The following is a 23,483-nucleotide window of genomic DNA, read 5'->3' as shown; positions in this document are numbered from 1 at the left end:
GCTAAGAGCACAGGAGCTGATAGATGTTTTGATGAGTCTATCATGTGCTGCTATCAATAAAGGAGGCAAGGCTCCCTCAACTGCAGTTAGCTGTTCAGTGGGATTATTCAGGATTAATATTTCATAAGAAAAAACGTCAAGAATACCGTGTCTTAAATCCCCTAACCCGTGAATGTTTTAGTAGAATCCAAAGTTTTAGTAGAAAGAATTTCTTGCTTTCTGTTTTCAACCAATTTAGTTAAGTCAGCACATACTGCTCATGTGTGTGTTGTGTGTCTATATGTGCTGTGTGTGTGTGTGTGTGTGTGTGTGTGTGTGTGTGTGTGTGCGTGTGTGTGTGATTCCTGAAGCACTCACATTGCATGCAGCACTCAGGAAACTTTAATGGTGATTCTTTTCTCTGTTGGACTCTGAAAGAATTAAACAACTTAAAAAAGGTAAGGACAAATAAGAAAACATCGATTCTTACCCAACATTCAGCATTGCTTCACCGAAACTCAAAGCAACAAAAACGGACTTCTAAGTTTACATCTGTGTTTTTACCCACATCTCTCCACACCAAAGCTCCTCTGTTCCATTTGCAATGGCAGCTGACTTGCCACGCATTCTGCTCGGCCATCCACCTTGACTGCACTACTACTGTAACTAAACAGCATTTTATCTTTTATGAACAAAAAACAGCATAGAAAAGCATGCTTTCATTTGTGAATATCTTTTTGTAAATGCGTTTCCAGCTTTTAGATTGTATTCCCTTCTCATCTGGATATGCCTGGTGCTCATCCACATTCAAACTAATGGGCCCCTTGGCACCCTGCTACACACTCAAGCATGAACAAATGGCTGAGTGTGGCACAACCATCCCTTTACCTTTTAACTGCTGCATTAGGATTCTAGAACTGACATGTACATCAGCGAACACTCTGGACATGAGTGGGGTTGTCTTTGGCATGAAGGCCACTGGTTGGATTCCGAGAGTTCTTAGTCAGGATGATGTTGTTTCCTCTGATGTTTCTAGACATGCTGAAGGTGGGCACTATGACGTGCGGATGCTTCCCTCTTTATTTTACGTTTTCCACAGGTTTAAACTTTCCAAAGTGTTCTGTTAACAAGGAAAACACAGCTGGTTCTCCACAGTTCCCGAATTATTGACACCCACTGTACTGGTTCTTTTGATCTTTCCATCACATTATGAAATTACACTGTAAAAGTTACAGATATTCACGATTTCTCCAAATAGTGTCATAAACATTTGGCCATTACATTTTGATCTGTCTCTCATGTGCTCCTCCTTTTTCTAATTCCAGTATCCATTCCCTTCTATAAGAGTTTCCTGGGCGGTTGCCTGGTCCTCTGATTGTGTTACATGCTGTACCCGGTCTGTCCTAACAGTACAGACCCCTTGACTCTACACCAACACCGTCCCCACACATTTCAGTCCTGCACAGTCAACAGCAATCCCCACCACAGATACTTTCTCCACTTGTTGTTTGTGTCTTCAACTCTGTGGAGCCCTGTCCACTCAAGGAAAGAGGAGGCAGACAGACTTCAGACACCAAGATCTTGTGTTACTGGTCAGAATGGTTACTCTTCTGTGCCTCGGCTTGGTTTGATTTCTCTTTCAATCTGCTCTCTTCTGTTCGAGGCGGTGTGCAATGTTAATACCAGAGTCCCTTTCCTAGCTCTTTCTTGTGTTCCCCTCATACTGTCACGATTGTCTGAAAGTCACAAATGACCGAGTACTGTTGATATTATTGCTCGGTGTACCTTGCTAATGTCCTGCACAAAATAGGAGGTGGGAAATATTTTGAATCGATTAATTGCCCACTTTTTTTTATAACATGATGAAGTAAAAACATGACAATATTTTTATACATATCCTTTCTTAATGGATTTTATTTTTATTTTACACTCACCCACCTACACACCCACGCACATACCATCTTGATTTAGAATAGAAATAGAAAAAAAACACCCACCTTCCAGTAAGTCTAAGAAAAAATTTCTCTTCAGGTGGCTCCACAATTAACAGAGACACGGGAACATACTAAAATGTCCTCACAAATGCCACAGAGCCAGGCCATCTGTGTCTTTAATATTGGCAACCATTTTGGGTTTGGTAGTGCTGGGAGAATGCTTAAGTGATTTTAATCCTAGGCTTGTCTACACTGCCATCCTACAAAGTCGGCGGATTGCCCCTGCTTTACCAATGGAGAAAGCTCATGTGAATCCCCGGAAGCTGTAGGGGGCAGAGATGAAATGGCAGGTGCTTACTTAGCTTGTTATTTCTAGCATCCTAAGCATCCCCCCAGCACCTCCAGTATCCCTCACCACCACCCCCAGTACCCCCAATATCCTCCAGCACACCCAGTATCCCTAGCACCCCAGTACCCCCCAGTACCCCAATACCCCCAACATCCCATCAGTACCCCAAGTATCTCCCCAGCACCCAAAATATCCCCAGCAACCCCAGTACCCCATAGTACCCACCAATAACCCCAAATACCTCCCAGTATCCCCTCAGTACACCCAGTATCCCCCAGCACCCAAAGTATACCCCCATACCCCCACTATCTCCTCAGGACCCCCTAGTATCTCCCCCAGCATCCCCCAGTACCTCCAACACCCCCAGCACCCATCAATATCCCCCAGTACCTCCCAGCATCCCCCAGCACCCCCAGTGTCCCCCAGTACCTACTAGTATTCCCCCAGTACCCACTAGTATCCCCTTACTACTCCCCAGTATCCCCTAGTACCCCAAGCACCCCCAATATCCCCCAGCACCCTCAGTATCCCCCCAGTACCTGCCAATATCCCCCAGTACCCCCGGTATTCCTCTTTACTGAATGCTGTCTGGTGGGGAATCTCTCAACATCACCCCCTTCCCAGGGTTCATGTAATGCTGCTCCTATAGAGACCTGCCTGGCCTTCCCCAGTCTGCTCTCCGTCTTTATTCATTGACTCAGCGATTAGACCTTCAGGAAGAACTTTGTCCAAGGGAATTATCTCAAATGGAGAAGTCCCTTCACTAGGAGTCAGCAGTGTGGGATCCCAGGTCACTTTGCGAACTGTAGTCAAGTTGTCTATTTGAATAGTTGCGTCTTCCCGGGGAGCTCAGTATAGGTGTCTTTTTCTGAGGAGATGTGAACAGATGTCTGCTCCTCCAGATAGGACACTGCTGATTGGCGGAAGAAATGATTCCACCTGGGTCTAGCTGGATGAACCAGTGAGCCTCTGGGGTCACTTACAGGAGCACAGGCAGCTCAAAGGTAGCTGCTCCGGCAGAGAATGTTCTACTTCAGGGATAAGAGCTACAGCACAGCAGAGGGCTCTCCTTTGCCGGCGGGAGCTGTCACCTACTACACCTTTGCATCGAGCAAACACATAACTGCTTAGAAAACAGAGCATTATTCACTCTTATGAGACACCAGACGTCACAGAATTACCCAAAGATTGCCACGCTGTATAAAATATGGCAAGTTAATGTCTTGAAAAACAAGGCCACTACAATTACATTCACAATAATGTGCTGGTTGTTTTAACTGTGCACTAGGAGGCATCTGATGTGTTGTAGCCCAAACCTGGAGGGAATGCTATCTTGAAATGCTCTGGGTGGCTGTGGAAACGGGTGGGGACGTGGATTGTGCCTAATCATTTATAGTTTCTAGCCATGTGACTCGATTGATGTTTTCATTAAAGACAATAAGCATTTAAAAACAACAGCAATGTATTTCTTATTGCATTTGTTCTTTACATCCCACGTATGACACACTGAAGAACTGGTCTCTGTAATTAAAACACAGGCTGTGAGCACACATGAATATCTAAGACATGGGCAGTTTGCTGCTTCAGCTGGGGCAGGAACTTAACATATGATTTGATTATGAATCTGTTACCAAATGAAATATGAGATATTGTACTTGTAAAATAATTTGCTTAAAGAAAAAAAATGGTCATTTAAATATAAACTTATGTTAAAGTCAGGTAAAGGTTTCTAACAAAGTATGTAGGTTGATAACATATCTGAGGTCCTAATTTGTGTGTATGTATGTGTGTGTGTATGAGTATGTATGCACGCATGTGTGTGTGTGTGTTTGTATGTGTATATGCATGTGTGTATGTATATTTGCATATTTGTAGAGGTTAGAGATTGACGTTTGATGTCTTCTGAGATGTTTTAAACGTTTTAAAACGTTTTTAGATTTAGTTTTTCTTAATCTTATGTGTATGTATGTATGTATACATATGTATGCCTGGTGCCCATGTCAGAGGAGGGCACTGGGTCCTTGGACCTGGAGTGATGGGTGGTTGTGAGCTGCTGCATGTGTGGTAGGAACTGAACCTGGGTCCTCTGGAAGAGCAGCCAGTGCTCTTAGCCACTGAGCCCTCTCATGAGTTCCTGAGTTTTAGTTTTGCGTCTACATAGTCCGAATCACCAGAAGGATTACCCAGTCAAGGTGGTGGCTCATACTGTATGTTTTAATCTACACAACACACATATTTTATGAGATAATTTTCAAAAGGGTTTCTGTACCGTGGGCTTCTGTTTACAACATTCTAAGTCACATGTGACTGTCTTAAGAATTTAAAATGGGTTCCTCAGGACAGACTTGTAACCCAAAGACATTGGAATATTTTATTTTAGTTTGTTGTTTTAGTGTTTGAAGCGTGGTCTTACTACATTGCCCAGGCTGGCCTGGTACTTACAGTCCTCCTGCCTTGGCCTCCAGTGTGTTATGATGACAGGTGTGGAGCAACTGACCTAATGACACTGTGGTTTCTTATAACCAACTTTTAAAAATAGCTCTTTAAGAATTCCACATACACGTAATGCATTTTTATCATATTCCCCCTCTCTCAATTCCTTCGAGATCCATGCCTTTCTCATCCATTCCCTACCCAGCTTTGAGTCTTTTTTTTCTTTATTATAATAGTCCAATTTACACTGCCCGTAAATTCTTGGCTGGGTGGCCTTCCACCGGAACATGGTCAACCTACAAGGGATTGACCCTTAAAGAAAACCGACTCTTACTCTCTCGGCACCTATTAATTACAGTTCTTCAGCTAGGGGTGGGGCTTCATGCCCACCTCCCCTCTCCATGCTGTGGTTTTGTGTGGCCTCAGCTTGTGCAGGGTTGTGAGTCTGTGTGTGTATCTACCATACAGTGTCTACAAGGTAGCTATGCTCAACCATACCACCACCGCCGTGCCCCTGGTGTGTCTGGAAAAGACTGTTTCCTTGCGGTCATCTGTTGCCTCTGGATCTTATCATCTCTCCCTCTTAGAAAAAATAAAATAGTATTTTTCCTCACATATTTCCAAATCAAAACATTGTAAATTACAGGCATTGTTCAACATTCTGTGTAGTAACCGGGGGGAAGGGAAGCTGAAGCTCAGAATAGCAGCTGTTAAATGATGTCGCCTTATAGAAAACTTCAGCTCCTATTAATTTCAGGCCCTTTCTCTGGACCACTGTGAAGATTCTCATCCTGCAAGAGAAACATGTGTTTATAAGTCGAAGAGGATACGACAATATGAAAAAACAGCTAACACAGTTATTCAAAAGAGGAGACTAGGGTGTCTGTGGGGTAAACCTACAGTTTCACGTGATGATGAATGGGATAATAAAGAGGGAGTCTTCCCGGGATGCCTGCAAGATGAAAGCAGCTGACCCCCTGTGGTAGAGCAGAGGGAAGAGGAAGCTGGGTCCCTACAGTATGGAGCTGTTTGTCCACTGTTTGTCCCTTAGACCTGTGTTGCCCCTGGAGACAGAAGTCAGAGTTCCGGAAACTTGATCAGCAGTAAAGAAAGTGCTTCTGGGAAGTAACTGATTCTAAAATCTGAGGGTTTGTATGGGGTGTGTGTGTGAGGTGCATTTGTTACTCCTCATGCTGGACACATCTAGTGCCATATGAAGCCAGTCTGTCCCCTTAACTGCCTGTGAAGTTGGAGTCATGGCCCTCTCCTAAGAGCACACATGATGCGGGGCTGCCCAGCTCATAGGAGACACTTGCTCAAGACAAGTGAGTTTCAGCAGGACTTGTGGCCCCAAAGGGTGTGTCTATGCAACTTCACCCCTGGGTGAGAGCCACATCTTTCCAGATGGGCTCACTAAGGCAGGCTCTGGAGGACAGGGGCAGCTGGTGTCTCCCTGCTTTTCACTCTATCTCTGTGTACTAGAAATACGGGAGCAGAAAGTTGCCCGTGAGTTCCTACCATAGCTGTACCTGGGCTTGGCCTTTCTCATGGAGCTGTGTGTTCAAACAACCTTATATCCACAAGACACGGCACCACAGAGGCACCCTTAGAGGTCTCCAGAAATGGCCAGGCATGGACCTGGCCACCATCATGGGTATAATATTTAAACACCACCATTAGTAGTAGGAGATGTATTAGCAGTAAGATAGTCCGTGGAGAACCACTGTGGACCCAGTGTTGTGTTACCTGCAGATGACACTCCTACCCCCACCCACCCATTTAGAAATGAGAGAACAAGGCTCAAAAGATGTTGTGTAACCTGCTCAAGCTAATGCAGCTATTGAGTCTCCTTGGCTCTCAAGCCTGGTGCTGTGTGTGTGTAACTACAGAATCTTTTAGCTTTGTAAATAGAGCAATTTGAGAGACCTTTTAGACTGATCTAAATGCGCTTTGAAATGTGCAGAAGAGGGGGAAAGTATTACATTTTCCCCAGCTCTAAAAGCCCGTGTTCCATTATGTCTGCGCTGTGTTGATCCTGGCTGGCTGCAGCCATCAGGCTCTGTCTGAGCACTCATCATACCAGGCATTGCACAGAATACAGAGCACGCGGGGGCTTGTGTGCTTTTATGAGTGTATATTGTTTTGGAAAGAACACAAGTGTAGGTCATTAACTCCTAATGGCTGTTTTAAAACACAGCTCCCCTCCTAATTGTTCAGTAATAGGTAGTTGGTTAAATGAATTATGTATATTTTGCAATGTGCAGCCATTAAAAAGTACATTTCATGAGAATATGCAGAAACATTAAAAAATCACTAATGATCAGTTGTAAGACAAAACGCTGAAGTCATTATCTAACAGGCTTATCATTTTCTTCTTTTTATTTAAAAACATGTAAATAAATATGTAGATAAACAGACCACAGAGAAGAAAGTGGTGATTGAGGATGGGAGTCTCTGTCTCACTTCTTTCTTGGGTTTGTTTTACTTTCTAATGTTTCTACTAAGGATACATTGTGGTAGAAAAAGGTTGTTTCTTATGATTACTTCTTTGGTTTTAAGAATGTAGTATACACCCTCTGTAAAAGTAAGACAGTAAGAACACGTGAAGGGTACAAGTGGCCCAGCTCATGTCTGTGGAAAACCCACTGACCTCCTCTATGTGTGGGGTCAAAGAGTAAAGGCCTCCCTGAGACTTATTTTTACTTAATTGTCCATGGAACTCTGTACCTGTCAATAAAATTATCACCTCTCCAGTCTTATCAGACTCCAGGGACAGTACATGTATGCGCTCGAATTTTCTTTGCTAATTTCTCATTAATGTATAGCTGAGCTCTTTCCAGTTGCTCTCAGTTATAAATCTGAAGTATGTTGCCAACATATTCCAAAAGCCCCATTGTACATTGTACATTTTACCACTATAAAATTTTATGGGGACGCTGGTTTTTCAGTTTTCCTTCTTTATTTTTGACACAAACGTACTTATCTACAAAGCACTGTGATCATATTCAACTTCCTCCCAAATCCTCTTTCATCTACTCTCTCTCCCACCAACGTCCTTCTTCTCCCTTAGTCCTCTCCCACCCCTGACTGAGTACCCTCTCCTTTCTCTTTTATTTTCTAGGCCCCATTTAGGAAGTCACAGCTCCCATGTGCTCACAGTCACAATGATCATGTCACATCCAGGCCATAGTGCCCTACCACACCCCTTCTCATATTTTGGCTCTTGTGGTCCTTTCCATTCCCTCTTCCATATCTCTTGGGCCTTGGTGGAGTTGATGTCTATGTCCTGGGGCCCAGAGCTCAGCTATCACTTATTTTCAGGACTTTGGCCAGTTGTGAGTCCTGACTTTGACCATTTTCCACTGTTGGTCTCTGCTCAGGCTGAGTGCTGTGTTCATCTACAGAAAAGTGCATTTTAGCATTTGATATGAGTCTGTGTTGCTACCCTCAAAGGATGGACCTGTGGTATGTGGATCATGAACATCCCATGCCTTACCCTTGCCCTAGACATGTGAAAATGGGTAGTTTTGCTCCCAAGACCCAGATCAGATCTTTGACTCAGAAGCTAGATGTGGCTGCTTCTCTCAGCATTTGGTCCCCAAGGCAAGTCTGCCTCATTTCCCCAACTGTTTTTTCTGATACGGATCACATACCTCCCGCTCAGCATCCCCTGACCTCACAGAGTTAATAAAGCAGAGACATCCTGTACCCCAATCTGGCCACAGGTCAGGAACATTCTTTATAGAGGTAGAAGGCCTCCATGATCCCCCAAAGTTCTCTCATTTGAGGGATCAGAGAGGGAAGGATTTGAACCAATGGGGAGGGTGCTGGGGCTAGAACTCACAGTTCAGTGCTGTGCCTTGCCCGGATATTCTCTATCTTAGAACTCAGTTGAGGAATTTCCACCCACATCTTCTGGACTAAGGGAAAGCAGCAAGCTGCCTGAGCATAGCCACGGTACTTCCTTTTCCTCTTTGTAGTTGGAAGCAAGGTGTGGATCTAAGCTGTTTAATTTTCTAGGAGAAGTGGCTTTTTTGGGCCACAGAGGTGCTTCAGTGGCAAAGAGCTCAGTACCAATTCTAAAGATGAGTTCAATCCCTGGAGCCCGTCCACATGTGTAGGAGACTAGCTCCTACGTTTGTTTAACTCAGGGACTCTTGAGGAGTGAGGGGTAAGAGACTTAGTTAGAAATATAGAGGGGAGAGAAACAGGGAAATGTGGGATAGCCTCGTGTGGGCCTGGATCCTTATCCACCAGCCCAGAACTTTATTCAAAAGGGCTTCTTATAACAATGCCAAGGGGAGGGGCAAAAACCTCCTCTTTCTCCTTTCTAGATACAGCCAAGTGCAGACCCTTCCAAGTGCACATACCTTCCAAATGACTGGCCTGTGGTCCAGTCATTCTCTTCTGCAGTCCTGCTGGGTAAAGCCACTAGGAAACCTTGGTGGGCTCCAACTCATGTGAAGGAAAAAAATAACTAATTTCTGCAGGTTATCCTCTGACCTTTGTATGTCCACATGCATACATGCTCATGCATACACACACACACACACACACACACACACACACACAAGCACTCACACACACACACTACACACACACACCTGCACACCCCCCCACTAAGTAAATATGTAATTAAAAAGAAACAATGATCTTCTCTACATGAGTTCTCACTCACTGCTGCTGTGTTTTGTTTTGTTTTTGTTTACTCTTACAATTTTCTTTTTAATTTAAGCTTGCATGTAAAATTTAAAATTAAAAGGGTTTCCTGGATAGTCTTCAGAGACACCTGGAAGTCTGCTTCTTTCCCACATTAAGGGTGACATCCCCATCAAAACCGACCAAATGATGTGATAGAGGCAACAGCAAACAGTGCCTGGATGGAGGAAACACCACTGTTGAAGATGAAATACAGGTTCTGGCATCTGGAAAGACAGCTCCAGAGATCAACAGGGTAGATTATAAATCAGTAAGGAAGATGAGTGACTTTCATCCCCCCAACTTTCTTTAGACACAAACAACCATGTGACACACTTTATTATTGCACCAAATTAAGATACAAAGATTTGTTTATAGAAACTAAGTCATTATGTGGTCATGGTGCAGCCTATGCAGCTCGGTGGCCCTGGAATATCTCAGTTATTTTCTCTAAGGCCCTTTACATTAAAAGGTCTAGTCATTTCATTTAGTAATTAATAGTATCTCAAATCACCTAATATGTATTTTTCCCCATCCAGTCTTAAAAATAATCCACAGAAATTGGAAGACAATTATTTGCATTTCACTCACAACAACCCGTTTTTCTCATCTGGGGACATGTGAGCCCATGAGATGCTGAGAACTGTCTTAACCCCTGAGATCACTGGAGACCCTCATCTGTCTCTAGGCTAGTACTGGCTTTCACATCACAGGAAGTTCCCAAACCCAGATTCCCAGAGTGGAACTAAGACCAGGTTGAATCTGGAGTCTAGACATTTATATGCCAGTGTGTGCCAAATTTCGAGTATGGCTGAGAGTCTGTTGAACATTTTCAACATCCCAAGTCCCTGTGAGTTCATTTATTCCATAAACTTAGCATAGTTATGTTCAACCATGTTACAAACAAAGGGATGTGGTCACTAATTTCTTACTCCCATTATCATGAGGTCAGGATGAAATTGCTTGTGGTCTCAGGAGAGGGAAGATTCTTCTCTGACCTGGGCCAGGCTCCTCATATCTGATTCATTTTTATGGTGTGACATCGTTTTGTCCTTGACGTTCCTTTTACTGTAATCTGCCGCTCACACACTTGCTGGGTGTTTGCTGGAAACCTCGATGGCTGCTGTTCCTACAAGGACATTTTGTTTTCTTTTTACTTTCAGGAATAGCCACTGGCTTCTCACTGATAGCAAGGTACGTGCTTATTAATTACACAGAGCAAGAAGGAACTCTCCCGAGTTCCCAGGCCCCAGTGTTCCGTTACACATGGGAAGGTTTTTGAATGCTAAGTTTGACAGAAGGAAAGTTGATTGCTGAGGATAGAACCAAGTATTTGCCCTCGATGGGTGGAGCATGGGTATTTCTCACAGGGCTCCACTCTGTGTGTCCTACCTTCCCTACCCCAAGCGCTGGAGCATTCGAGCATCACAGAACATCCCTTCCACATGCCATGACTTGTGGTGATTAAGATCTGAGTGCCACATAATAGAATCCTCTTTCTCTGCTCTCTCCTCCTCACTGTGGTGTATGCATGTGTGTTTACATGCATGTGTGTTTACATGCATGTGTGTTTATATGCATGTGTGTTCCTCATTTGCTCCCCACCTTAGTTTTTAGAGTCAGAGTCTCCCACTGAACCCAGAGCTCATGATTCGACAAGACTAGCTGGCCAGTGAGGTGCAGGGACCCTCCTGTCTCTGTTCACCACGATATCTGCATTTTCCCCCCTGGGTGTTGAGAATCTGAACTTGGGTCTTCATGCTTGTGTGACAGGCACTTCACCAATGGAACCATCTCCCCGGCCCCCAGAATTCTTTTAAATGCTATGATGGTGAGAGTAGTTTTGATCAAATTATTCCATTTAAATTTTAATGAGCACTATTATTGGAAGGGCTTATATTTGCTCCTGGTTGTATTCTCTTGCCAGAGTAGCCACTGAAATACACAGTGCATGCTGTGGGATTGAAAGCCTGCTGAAGGTGCCGAGTTCCCCGTACCACAGACTCCTTATTCTGTAAAGGGACATGGAAATTGGGATCTGCCAGTCTCCAGGAATGGCATTTAAATGGTTGTGGTTATAAATGGGGAATATTTTGGGTATGGAAAGACATATATTTCAGGCATTAAACTCTTAATCTGAAGGACTTCTTTTTATTTATTTATTTATTATTTTTATTTTTTGACTTCTTTATTTGTGATGCTTTGATGTCAAGTTTACTGATAAAGAATTCTTCTGCTGGCATCCAATTGATAAAGTTAAATCTACTTTTCATAGTTTGTAAAAACTGGACAGAGGCTACCATAGGAGCTTTGGAGAAAAAAACAGAAAAAAACATCTTGGAAAATGTTTTTATGTGAGACAGGTGTACTTGTGCCACAAGGAGACTCAAGTCCACCCTCCATTTGGTTAAGTAATACATCAGGCAAAATGTACAGCATTCTGCAGAACATTCAAGTGCATTGAAGTGGGTTACATAAAAGGCTTGAGTGAATTATGTTTGAAAACTCATAATGCAGAAGTCACTCAAAAACGCAGTGAGTCTGAGGCATCTGATTTCTAGTCCTGTCCACAGAATATGTCAAAACAGCCTTCCTTGCTGAACAGAACCACTTCTGAGCCTCACAAGTTTGTCTCTAGGAGTTCTCTGCTAGGTCCTGGGTGATACAGATGGGGCATATGCACACTTTGCACACTGATTCAGGTTTTGATTCCATGGCATCTCAATTTGCCCATCAGTGATAAATCAATGAAGCATATATGTGACATGTTCCATCATCCTAGTCCCCCTCTGTCATTGGTTTTTGCATCCAAGTTGGGCTGTGTTCTTCCCAGAGTGGTGGGTGTAGGGAGTTAACTTTTGTTTTTAAACCTGCTCTGTGAGAAGCCTGTGGACAAATGACCCAGGGAAGCTACTGGGGGCAGAGCTTCAAGCCCTGAGCTCTTAGAGGGATATCAGAGCAGATGGCTGTTAGTCCATCCAGAATTGAGAGACTTCAACACTGATATCCCTAAAAGCCTTTCAACTGCATTTTTGTGGAACATTACTGCATTTTAATCATTCCCATGCTGTTATTCAAATGTGCCTGGTAGAACTCACGAGCTGGAAACAATCTGTAAATTTACATGTTCTGTGGAACAGAGACCTAGGGGTAATTAAGGTTAGAGAAGACAATATGTAAGTGAGTTTGTAGCAAGGAGAAGAGTCCTGAAAAGCACACTTGGCCTCTTTCTCACCATGTCATGGACCCCACACTGTCTTGAAGCATCAAGAAGCAGGGGCTGGGTCATGTCCCTCTTTGGGATCTGAAATTTCTCTCTGTTACTGATGATCCAATCTTGGATATTTTTCATATAGAAACAGAAAATGAATGAAAACATCCCACATCCATGGCAGTACCTCCAGAACAAGCACAAACATACCAGAACAAATTTCTCTCCTGACCTCATGTGTCTGTAAGGACTTCTGTGGAATAATCCTTTGTACATTGTAAAGATTTGCCACTCAGACTCGTTTAATGAAACGCTGATTGGCCAGTAGGAAGTATTGGCAGGGCTACCAAACTGACAATGCTGGGGAGAGGAAGGGTGGAGTCAGGAGTCACTAGCCAGATGCAGAGGAAGCAAGATGAGAATGCTGTACTGAGAAAAGGTACCAAGCCATGTGGACAAACACAGAAAAGAATCATGGGACAATTTAAGTGTAAGAGCTAGTCAGTAATAAGCCTGAGCTACTGGCTGAGCATTTATAATTCATATTCAATCTCTGAGTTGGTTATTTGGGACTCGGTGGTCTGGACAGGAAACATCCATCTACAAAGGATACTCGATGTTAATTCACTGAGGCCTTAGTCCTGCATCACTCCATCTCTTCACACAGTCTATAGTATTTTAGGCTCATTATGAAAAAAAACCTTAGATATTTGTTCTCTTCCATGACCTTGTGGATATATCTATCTTTCTTCTTAGTACTTCAGTTCCTCCAAGTGTCTCCTGGTTTAGTTGTTACTCATTCCTTTGTTCTGTACCAATCATGAGAAATTCTTGTTTCTCATTCAGTTATAAAGGATAGTTTTGTGGGAATAATAATCTGGGTTAACAGTTATTTTCTTTCAGGGCCTGAAGTACATGGTTCTTTGACCACCTGGGTTCTAGAGTTCCTGAGAGCAGACCTAATATTTCTCTGGTGGGTTTGCCTTTGTGTGTGATGTGAATGTACTCTGTTTCAAAGGTTATGCTCTCTCCTTGTTCTGTGGCCTTAGTGTCCTAACTGGCATATGACATGGGGGGGGGGCAGAGGGATTGTGACACCAGAGCAAGGCATCGTTTCTCAGTCAGTGCTCTCTGTTTGTGTAGCTCTGCTGCAGGTCAGATGCCTTAATCCCTTGGCTCCTCACTGCTCACTGGATCAGTTATTTTTTCTATTTGAGACAGGGTTTCTCTCAGTAGCCCTGGCTGCTTAGTAGACCAAGTTGGACTCAAACTCAGAGGTCCACCTGACTCTGACTCCCAAGTGTCAGGTTTTTTTAAAATTAATTTTTTAAAAAAATTTAATATCATCCCTATTAACTTTACTCTTATAAAAATCTCAGGAAATTCTTTTGAAAATAGCCAGTGTGACCTTTTTTTGTCATGGAAAAAAGGCTAGACAATTTTTTTTCTATATTTCATATGTAACCTATCTTTACTGTGTTAGTGAAAAATGACCCCAGCTAACATATTAGCAAAACATGGCCAATCCAGAGGCAGGGACAGAGCCAAGGGCTTTCATGTGCACATACACATGCCTTGGGTATATATTTTATAGTTAAAATGGAATTTTACAGAATACACACTCTTGTAAATCATTTTTATAGGTAACATTTTGGAGTTTTAGCTTTCCTTGACAATTCTAGACCTCCAAGGCTCTGCCTTGGAGCAGTTTGGACTAAGATGATAAAAATATAATCAAGTGGGTGGTTTAAATAAAGAAAACATTTCTCACAGTGCAGTGACTGGAAAATCTAGGGTTACAGGTCTCCCTAGCATGTTCCTGGCAGAATCTACAGGTATACACTGGGACCATATACACTAGAGAGGGGCCTGTCCAACTTCTGAAAAATTTAATGTGAAAAATAGGATCTGATTTGACCTATAGAGTTTGGAACTCTCTACACCGGATCCTCTTTACAGTGGGTGGGAAAAATGGGCTTGATCACGAGGTTCTGCCAGAGAGAGCCCATACCTGCTACCCTAATGCTACAACTACAATGGCAGGTGATTTGTGTTCAGTGGGCTTATACATCCAACCTTGTGCAAGATACCATGAGTGAGACTCAACCCTCTTTTGGAATCCTCTAACAGTTGCTTTGCTGTCAGATGTAAAAGGCTGTGCTCAGCTCAAGGGAAGCCGGGGTAGGTGGGTTCCAGCTGCAGAGTCTCCAGTCTTCTCTTCACAGGAGGTCAGCACTACTCCTTGGGGGTTTCACACACTCACTCCCCATGCATTTTCCCAGTTTCTGAGAATCAGGGGATCTTACAAGTTGGATGGCATTTTTCTGAATCCATTGAAAGTTCTTGAGCTGAAATAAAGTGTTGCTGTTTCTTCAAAATGCATTTGACTTAGGAGTCGGCTGGGGACTGTGGTGTTAGGACCTCTCCATGGCAGCCAAACATACCCTGATATTCCACTCTGTCTTTCTGTCTTTCTACATCTTGAAGCTGTGCTTGTATGTCAGTCCCACCAGGATTGACAGACATAATCTTTATGACAAGATTCTGAGGATTCTAAACCCCCAGTTACTTACTAAGGAAACAATGCTTTGATTAAAACAGAGTAACACACTCACTGATATCCAAGTCATCCAGGTTACCCAGCAGAAGAGTTCCATAAAAGATGGATCATTGCCAACACAATCACAACCTTCTGCAGGGCAAGGCCACCGAGTGACAGTCCCCTACTTCCTTAATTGAATGACTAGATATGGATTTCAGGCTCACTTTACCAGATTCATTTGGAAAATTTTAATTACATTTATTTCCTTGTGTGTATGTATGCACTCATGCCATGGTTTGTGTTTGTGTGCATGTGTGCAGGCATGTGCATGTGTGTGTAGATCAGATTACAACATGAGGGAATCAGTTGCCTCCTTATGTGTGTTCTGGGGATTGAACTTGAGGCACCAGACTTGGTGACAAATGACTTCAGTTTCTAACCATCTCACTAGCCTTCAGTTGTTATATTACCTTTTAATTAAAAGAATTTTGTGTAGATTGGAGAGATGTCTCAGTAGTTAGGAGCACTAGTTGCTCTTATAGAGGATCCCGGTATATCATGATTTGCTAAACGGTCTTATTAATAAAAAATCCAGAGCAAGATATTGGGGTAAAAACTGAAAGATCAGAGAAGCAGAACAAGCCATCCACATTCTTACCTCTACAACATTCTCAGCCTTAAGAGACTTCCTGTTTACTCACGCCTTATATACCTTTCTGTGCCCTGCCACTTGCTTACTTCCTAGTGCTGGGATTAAAGGCATGTGCCACCACTGCCTGGCTTTGTTTCCAGTGGGGCCTTGAACTCACAGAGATCCAGACAGATCTCTGCCTCTTGAATGCTGTGATTAAAGGCATGTGCTACCACTGCCTAACCTGTATGTTTAATATAGTGGCAGGCTTTGTCCTCTGATCCCCAGGCAAGCTTTGTTAGAGCACAAATAAAATATCACCACACCCAGGTTTGCTTCCCAGCCCTCACATGACAGCTCACAACCACCTGTTTCAGTTTCAGGGGATCCAACACCCTCTTCAGATCTCCACATGTACCAAGAACCCATGAGGTACACAGACAAATATGCAGGCAAACCACTTGTACATATATATAACAAAATTTAACAAAAGAAAAAACTGATGATTGAAAATTAAAGACTCATTTTGTGTGTTTGACATGAGTGTATGTGGTGTGTGTGTGTGTGTGTGTGTAAGACTAGAGGAGGACATCCAGTGTCCTGCTATCTCGTTCTCTACTTTCTTAACCTCGAAACAGAATCTCTCGCTGATGGAAAGCTTGCCTTCCTGGATGGGTGGCCAGTGAGTTCCCAGTATCTGCTTTGTTCTATTTCCTAGCACCATGGTTGCAGGTGTGCACTTTACCCCTGCTTTTTCAAGAGTGCTGGGATCAAAACTCAGATCTCACCTCCCAGTCTCCTATTTGCTCAACTATCGTGAGTAAACATTGCCTTTTCCACTCAGAAGATCACACTGAGCCAGATATTCTGAGCTCTGTTGCTGAATTCTGATAACAAAAACCCCTTTCTTCTGGATAAACTCGAATTTATTTCGAAAAACATTCACAGGACACAGTGTCAGGGCTCAGACTTCCAGACAGTCTTCATCACATTGTCTTAAATTTTTCTATTTTCAATACGCACAGAAGTCACTCCAGTGCAACACAAACCACACACTTTCATTTGGTTCCCTAAAATTGGCTTAAAACGGAATATTTTAGAATGCAGCCGATAATGATCATTAACATGGTGACATACAAATGGTCAACGTGCAGGGAAAAATAGTCTGTGAAGTGCTCAGCCCTACATATGGTGCCCGAGTTATATCCCTCCCGACAAGAGTCTACGCTGAAAAGGGGGGACAGATGTTTTAAGAGCCAGAAGTGGTGAATGACCTTAAGGAAACAGAGTTTTCTGGACACAACAGGACAGATGCACTTATGAGCTCACAACAGTTGTGACAGCGTGCACCACACCTGTGCAAGCTCAAGCCAAACAGGATCCCAGCTTGAAGGGGGGAGGTAGATAAGAAGTCCCACCTGAAGCTGATGAGCTACTCGGATTTGATAGCTTCGGGTACAGTTAGTTTTCTTTAATGGTGTGACACCTGGTATACTGACCACATGCTGGAGCAGGCCCCGCACCCAAGAGAGTTGAGCAACCCAAATTTGACTAGATGGGTTTAGAGAGAGAAAGAGAGAGAGCGTGAGTGAGTAAGAAGAAGAGAGAACATGAAGGTGGGTGAGTAGGAGGTTGAGGTGGATCTGGGAGGAGTGGGGTGAATATGATAAGAACAGACTGCCCGAAGAATTAGTAAAATATAATTTAAAAAGGAATTTACCAGATCATAAATACAACCAACCTCAACAGCTCACTTTCCTAGGGGATGAAGGGACTGAGAACATTTTGTTTAAGGATTTAAATCGATGGCTTTGGAAAGCTGACCTAGGGATGCCTTTGATTCTCACACATTAATCCAATTAAAATTGAAGATCATATGCTCACCTCCCAATCCATATCTCACCCACAGAAGTTTGCCACATACATCACCAGACATTATCGCTTCTGACAGCGATCTATCACTTATTTTTCTCAACTTCAAGCAATTTAAGGGCGCATCTAAGCTGTCTTCATAATACCTCATCACTCTGAAGCAAATGACAGAGTAAAGTCATAACTGTCCCCAAGGGAAACCGCTATGTGGACAGCGTAAACATCCTTGACATGTTTCCTCATGCTCGGTGTCACTGGGAGCTTGTCACTGATTCCTTCCTGATGCATTAGGAAAAGACAGATGCCTCCGATGTGTCTCAACTGCCCCCGTTCAGGCTTAGTGGATGTCTCGTTAAAAGTGCAGCAGGCTTCAGTCCCTAACAAGCCTGCCATGGCTTGATGATGGCTGAGCACACAGAAGAGGATGCTGGTTCTGGCCTCTGTGGACTCCAGAGTCATTTACAAGATACAGTCTCTGTTAGGGCCTATGAAATGTCCAAGAAAACTCTCAGGAGTCCCAGCTAGACTCCAGGGTGTAATTTCAGTGTAAAATTCCCCAAAATATCAGTGGGCTCAAGGAGAAATTTAAAAGAGTTCTCTACTTTTCAATTTTTTTTAAAGCCTTAAAATTGTCACATATTGGGACCAGAGAAATGGCTTAAGCAGCTGTCTTTGCAAAGCAATAGGGTTTGGTTCCAAGCACCCACGTGGTGGCTTACAACCACTGTAACTCCAGTCCCAAGGATCTGATGCCTACTTCTCGTTAGACACTGCACTGACATAGTGTACATACATACATGTAGGTAAAGCACCCATACACATAAAGTGAAAGAAAAAAATTTAAATTCACATATCTAGGCTTATCACACTGACACTTGGTTCGGAAGATCTGTGGTGGATTAAGGTCTTCAATGGCATGCGTTTTTTGACGAATGGCTGGACACCTCTGAGAGTTTTGGTCAGTCTGGTTTTGTGGCAGATGTTTTTAATGATTTCTGTCTTCTTTGGTTTGGTACAATCCACCTCCAAATAAAGACTAAACTGGTGAGGGGCTGCTTACAAATGTCACATTCAGACGTAACCACTAAACATCAGGAAGTACCCACATCATGTCTAGAGATGTGCTGAACACCCTTTCACAGACGTTGTTTACACAGGACCAGAAGAGTTCATCTGTCTACAGACACAGATCTGGTATCCTTTCTTGCATTGGGTAATATTAAAAAAACTCCTAAAATTAAAAAAGAAGATGAGCCCCCTCTCAGCCACCCTCGCTGAGCTATCCTCCACACTCAGGGTGGGCACCACAGCCTCTTGTTCATTTCCCTTCTGTATCCAGACTGGTCATATATTTTGCTCAATTTTCTGTGGTTTATATATTTTCTTACTAAATTATAAGGATACTTTAGCTTCTGAAGGTTTTTTATAGTCTGCTGATACGCTAATTTTTCTTGTGATATTTATTGTCAATACACATTTATCTTTCAATATGGTCAAGCCTGTTTTTAAAATTTACTGTATGAGAATTTCATACATGTATACAGCGTGTTTTGTCCACATGCACCCCACTCCCTCATCCAGTTCCTCCTATGTCTCCCCACCTCCACCCCAAATCTACATTTTTCCCCCTGTGGATTATGTGACCTTCACGAAAATGACTCTGTAATAAGAATCATTGAAGGTGAGTGAGCACTTGAACATTTTCTTGGATATTTTGCATTAACTTTTGTGACTTATTAATTGCTAGATCTGTTTGTTGTTTAATTATCTTTTGGTCCAAGTGGTCTTTAGAAAAAGATTCATTATTACTTTTTCATGTTTCTGTCACATGCTGTAGTTCACACCCTTACATGCGTGTCTCGTACAGTAACTTCATACATGCAGCTTACATCCTGCTCTGGAGGCGTTAGATGGTTGACCCTCCAAACATTGTGATATTTCTTTTCTTTTCTTTTTTCTTTTTGGTGTTTTGAGACAGGATTTCTCTGTGTAGCTTTGCGCCTTTCCTGGAACTTGCTTTGGAGACCAGATTGGCCTCGAATTCACAAAGACGACATTCCTTATCTGCCTCCAGCTGTGGAGTTGAATTCTGCAGCTGGGTTGTGGGACTCTCCATCCTCTTCAGATGTACAGTGGTTTTCGGACACGCTAAGCATGCTGGGATGTCAGGGGAGATGAGTGAGTGGAATGGCTCCCCAGGGTCCCTTGCCCAGCCTCAGGTCCTCTCAACCTCTTTTTGCCATCGAGCCTGGATAAACCCATGGAAACAACATGGAACATAGGGCCACTTAAAATTACTATTACGTCTTTCTTAGATTCATACAGTCATTCTCCCGTGTCTCTCACCGCATTTATGTGGTTGATCCTACCGTGGTGTTGATCTAGTCAAAGTGGCTTTCTGAGATAATAGAGTTCAATATCCCTTAGTTCAGGTTAGGATTCTGGGTGCTAATCAGGAGTGTCACCGTCGAAGTGACAATGAGCCCATCTGTGCTCGGGGGCTGTAATGAGCCTGGTTCTCTGGTGGGGGATGTGCATCGATTTCACTCTATCAACCCATAATTAATTCTACGTTTCGAGGCATGTGATGACAGGTAGCTGAAATGGATCGCTAGACAGACTTTTCACTTATTTCAATGTGCGTTCATTACCTCTGTCCACGACCCAATTATCTGGATTTCCAAGGAAGCATCCAGCTCTGAACTGGCTTCTCAGTGAAGTATCTTCCACTCGACAATGCCTCCAGATGGCGTTACCAACCTCGTCACTGCCTAGAATCCTTAGGTGATAGTTCAAAACACTCAGTGACTTACCTCAGAGGGAAGGTACCACCATGACTCCACCCTGACTCCACCCTGACTCCCAAAGTCTGCTCAGTGCTCTCCCCCAGTGTTTCAAGGTTCTGCATAGTATTTGTGCATCTCCAGATGAGTCCTCTCTTCTCTCACAACAGGGGTTTTTGAGATTTCTGGGCTCATCGCTGGAATTCCCTGCTCTGTAATCCCCAGGTCAAGCCCTGCCTGCAGCACATTCATATTCTGACCTGATAACTACTGTTCCAGTTTGATGATCCACTCCACACTTCCTTCAGGAAGACCACTTGGTGACTTAGGTGTTATGCCTCTTGGTTTCCTTAACAACGCGTTCAATAAGTTTCAAGTTCCTTAAGACCGAGTTGATTTCCTAAACTATCTTTGTGTCTTTCGGGAAGATAAGATCCTAGCACATATTTGGCAATCAAAAATGACCTTTTAAATAAATAAACATTTACACATATATTCTTGCAGCATATTGGTTGAAATTATGTGGTAATTCCTAAGACCAACTAGTAATATCAGGCAAGATATTTCAACAGGGAGATTACATCTGAGTGTAAAATCCATATGAAAATATCCTTTTTATTATTTATTCTTTGGTAATTGCATTCATGAATACAATATCTACCCCTCAAGTGTTTCCCAAAGACCTCCATATCTTTCTTCCAATTTCATGTCATTATTGTCCTTGTCTTCTTCCTCCTCTCCCTCCTCATTTTTCTCTTCCCCCTTCTTTTCTGCCTTTTTATAATTCACTGAATCCAATTAGTGCTCTTGTATGCATGGTGTAGGGGTCATCCACAGAGGCACTGACAACCTACCACGGACCACACCACTGGAGGAAACTGACTCTCCCACCCACCCCCAATGGCCATCAACTTCCAAAAGATCCTACTTAGAGGTGGGGCTTTGCGAACCCCTCCCTGAAAATATCCTTCATTAGTCATTAGCATCAACCCACATAAAACCGCTGCACACCAACATACTAGCCTTCTATGAATTAAATAAACACAAAAGTAGACTTTTAAATGAGTGAAATGAAAGACAAGCAGATCAAATAAAACATCACATGAAGAAACAAAGTGTGACACCACGAGGGAAGGACCTGGACCAGTTCACACCGTGTGTCCAGTAGGACACAGAAGCACATCCTGTGTCCATTTCAGAGACTGCCACTGGTACTTATTAAGACAGGCAGATGAAGCCCCCAGAGCCCAGTGATGCAGTTTAGAATCTTCCTAATTTCTGTGTATATTCACTCACACATGTGCATCCAAAACAAAAAGTCTGTAGCTTCTTTGTATGTAACAGGACTAAACTGAAGGGTGACATACTGCCTCTGCCTGTCTCTGCTCTTTTCCTCAGGCTCCCAAGCCTAAGGACAGGCACCTATTCTATCAGACAGACTCCAAGGTGACTCTGTCTTCCATGTTGACTCATTTTAGGACTGATTTTTTTCTTTTTTCCTCATACTCATTGTATTTCCTACTACCACCTAATGTTTCATCAGTGAATATTTACTCTCTCTCTTAAATATGTCTTAAAATATTTACTGCTTTCTCTACAACCTGATATTTTTGATAGACACAAGCCTCTGATGTTTTAAGAGCTTCTAATATCATAGCACGAAACATAGCCATTGGTTTTATGAGCAGACATATAGAAATGTGCTAAATTGGCCTCACTGAAAGACTTTTCTGCTTTGCAAAATAAATGAAAACCAAATTGATTTGATATAATGAAGCAATAAGGAAAGGCCAGTCCTTGGCAGTTAACCCTGATGGTTATTAACTGCTAAGCAATGCCTTGCCCTTGGGCCTTAATTAGCACTTGAAAAATGGGCAGCAGTTATTATGTTGAAAGCCTAAAAAAGTTGAGCTTCGACTTTGCAGGGATCTGCTGTTCTTACCTGATTGATTTCTCAACAATTAATGGAAGTTCATGTTTCAAATAATGTCTCTCTGTAGAAACAACTGAAAATATTCGAGGGAATTCATTTGTTTTCCTGGGGAATACATTTGGGATATGAATGTCCCATGAAGGTTTTTTGGATTAACTACCTGGCAATAGAAAGTCAACTGCATTTGTTTTATAGTATTTTTTTTTAATTATAAAAGAAAACATACAGAAATACAAAGAAAACACGGAGAGCAGACTAATCATCTTTTAAAGTATGTTTGAGTTAATTTTCCTGTCTTTGAGCAGGCATTTCTTCAACATTGCAAATTAAAGTTTAGAAATATTCAACCCATCTTTTCAACTCTCTTTAGATAGTGAATAGTTTTAACACTATCTCCAGCCTTCTTTCCAATGACTTGTAGTCTGAGTAATAGAAAAATGAGGAACTATCTGAATTTTTATCAAAAGTACGTAACATCTACCAGTTTCCTAGGGTGAAACAGTTTGATGCTGTGAATTATTAGGAGGGATGTCTCTTGTCTTGATATCATGGAAGAGTCAATGGTCACTGATGGAGTTGGGTTAAGGCATCCACCAGATAAATTATCTATTTATTGAGTTCTTTCTAAGGTGATATTGCATAGATTTGGGCCCAAACTCTTTTCCTTCAAATCTTGTGCAGTGAATTAGAAATCCCAAATCAGCCTTACCCATTCTTGATATTTTTCTTGGTTGCTAATCTTTGAATATATGCTACTTTTCAATAGTTAAGCATAGAATATTCTGGAAGGATCTTGCAAAAATGATGTAATTTCTACTCATTGGGAGAGACAATGATGGTCCATATGTGGTAGCCAGAACTCCATGCCCTCATCCTCTCCAGCCTCGAGTCATCCACATTAGAAAATAATGTGAGCATGATTAGAGTCTGCCATGTGCCCACCCAGCCCACACACTTACAAATGCAATCCACACGCATGCAAATACATACCGATCCTAGAAACATACATACAAGTCACAGCACACACATCACAGCACATGTTACACTGCCCCATTCTTGATTTGTTACAATCATTTCCCAGATCCCCGAATAGCATTTCCTATAAGTAACACATTCTC

General features: G+C 42.6%; 1 long non-coding RNA gene across 2 annotated transcripts; it reads right to left on the bottom strand.

The window, feature by feature from the left end:
- Positions 1 to 1,662: 1,662 nt before the first annotated feature.
- Positions 1,663 to 5,747, bottom strand: LOC131897530 (uncharacterized). Of its 2 annotated transcripts, none has more exons than XR_009375717.1 (3): positions 5,596 to 5,747; positions 5,310 to 5,486; positions 1,663 to 1,776 (listed from the first exon to the last, which is right to left on the bottom strand). It is a non-coding gene; the product is annotated as an uncharacterized LOC131897530 (long non-coding RNA). The 2 variants fall into 2 exon arrangements; XR_009375716.1 differs by lacking the exon at positions 1,663 to 1,776 and adding an exon at positions 3,707 to 3,783.
- Between the last annotated feature and the right edge of the window lie 17,736 nt (positions 5,748 to 23,483).

Source organism: Peromyscus eremicus, chromosome 22 (genome assembly GCF_949786415.1).
Source record: "Peromyscus eremicus chromosome 22, PerEre_H2_v1, whole genome shotgun sequence".
NCBI classification, from domain to species: Eukaryota; Metazoa; Chordata; class Mammalia; order Rodentia; family Cricetidae; genus Peromyscus; species Peromyscus eremicus.
The sequence above is the reverse complement of the archived record's forward strand: the minus strand, read 5'-3'. Positions and strand labels throughout refer to the sequence as shown.